We start from the raw sequence: 1767 nt of genomic DNA, 5'->3' as shown, positions 1-1767 counted from the left end.
AAAAAAAAAACTTGGCCTGGCGCAGTGGCTCACAACTGTAATCCCAATACTTTAGGAGGCCAAGGTGGGAGGATCACTTGAGCTCAGGAGTTGGAGACCAGATTGGGCAACATATCAAGACCTCATCTCTACTAAAATTCAAAAATATCAGCCAGGCATGGTGATGCACGCCTGTAGTCCCAGCTACTAGTGGGGCTGAGACAGGAGGATGGCTTGAGCCTTGGAACTTGAGGCGGCAGTGAGCCTTGATCATGCCACTGTACTCCAGTGTGGGTAACAGAGTGAGACCCTGTCTCAAAAAAAAAAACAAAAACAAAAAACCAGGTTTCTGTGAAATATGTACAGTAGTTCTCATCCCTAACAGCATTTTTCTGTAATATTTATTAAAATATCTATAACATTTTTCCTCTTACTCAAATTTTCCTCAAGGATCTTTCTGCTTTATTTCTTCCTCAGTTGATGGGTTATATAGGGGAGTGATTACTTACAGGTGCACTGTGAGGTTTTTTCCCTCAGTAAAAAAGCCAAACACCTACAGAATAAAATCCAAAATCAATGGCACTGCACTCAAGACCTCTGACCCTAGACCAGGCACGGTGGCTCACGCCTGTAATCCCAGCACTTTAGGAGGCCAAGATGGGAGGATCACTTGAGGTCAGGAGTTCAAGACTAGCCTGGCCAACATGGTGAAACCCCTATCTACTAAAAATACAAAAAATTAGCTGGCATGGTGGTGCACACCTGTAGTCCCAGCTACTTGAGAGGCTGAGGTAGGAGAATCACTTGAACCCAGGAGGCGAAGGTTGCAGTGAGCCGAGATCATGCCACTGCACTCCAGCCTGGGCAACAGAGTGAGACTCCCGTCTCAGAAGAAAAAAAAAAAAAGATCTCTGACCCTCACTTAGCCTCTCATCATGTCCCATCATAAAACGTATTCTACTTTTTTCCTGATCCCTTCAACAGGAACAAAGCCTGTTTGTAAACTACCCAGGCTTGCTCCTCCTTCCTTGAATGTGCCCTAATTCCCCAGCCCCATGACCTTCCCAGTACATTTTTTCTTTTTTTTTTTTTGGCCTAAACCGTTAGTGCAAACATCTCAGGATGATTTCCTCTCCTGGGAATATCCTCTCCCTGCCTATCTCCCCCATACGCACTTGCAGGAATTCTCCTGGGCCTGTCAAGTCCAGCTTCAGCTCCCTCCATCATGAAGCAATTGTGTCTCTCCCACAGCTCACTGAACCTTTTAAAGTCCTGATCATGCTTTGCCCAACACACAGTAAACACTCTTCAGGCTGGTGGCTCCAGATCCTAGGATGCTTTCTGATAAATGCTGGGGAACTGAACCAACTCCAATCAAAAATCATAGAACTGGCCCAGCGCAGTGGCTCACGCCTGTAATCCCAGCACTTTGGGAGGCCAAGGTGGGTGGATCACCAGACATCAGGAGTTCGAGACCAGCCTGGTCAACATGGTGAAACCCTATCTCTACAAAAAATACAAAAATTAGCCGGGCGGTAGTGGCATGCACCTGTTATCCCAGCTACTCTGGAGGCTGAGGCATGAAGATTGCTTGAACCCAGGAGACGGAGGTTGTGGTGAACAGGGATGGCGCCACCACGCTCCAGCCTGGCAACAAAGCAAGACTCTCTCTAAAAAAAAAAAAAAAAAAAATTCATAGAACTGACCCAGCGCGGTGGTTCTTGCCTATAATCCCAGCACCTTGGGAGGCCAAGGCGGGCGGGATCACGAGGTCAGGAGCTCAAGACC

General features: G+C 47.2%; 1 long non-coding RNA gene across 1 annotated transcript in view; it reads right to left on the bottom strand.

Moving 5' to 3' along the window:
• The window catches only part of LOC105545824, a 15192-nt gene extending 13685 nt beyond the window's left edge, over window positions 1-1507 (bottom strand). The window contains exon 1 of the long non-coding RNA XR_001006989.1: window positions 1460-1507. This is a non-coding gene — a long non-coding RNA (uncharacterized LOC105545824). The remainder of the gene's footprint in view (window positions 1-1459) is intronic.
• Between the last annotated feature and the right edge of the window lie 260 nt (window positions 1508-1767).

Source organism: Mandrillus leucophaeus, unplaced genomic scaffold (assembly GCF_000951045.1).
Source record: "Mandrillus leucophaeus isolate KB7577 unplaced genomic scaffold, Mleu.le_1.0 Scaffold34, whole genome shotgun sequence".
Classification (NCBI taxonomy): domain Eukaryota; kingdom Metazoa; phylum Chordata; class Mammalia; order Primates; family Cercopithecidae; genus Mandrillus; species Mandrillus leucophaeus.
Note: the sequence above shows the minus strand (reverse complement) of the source record. Positions and strands in the feature narration are given on the sequence as shown.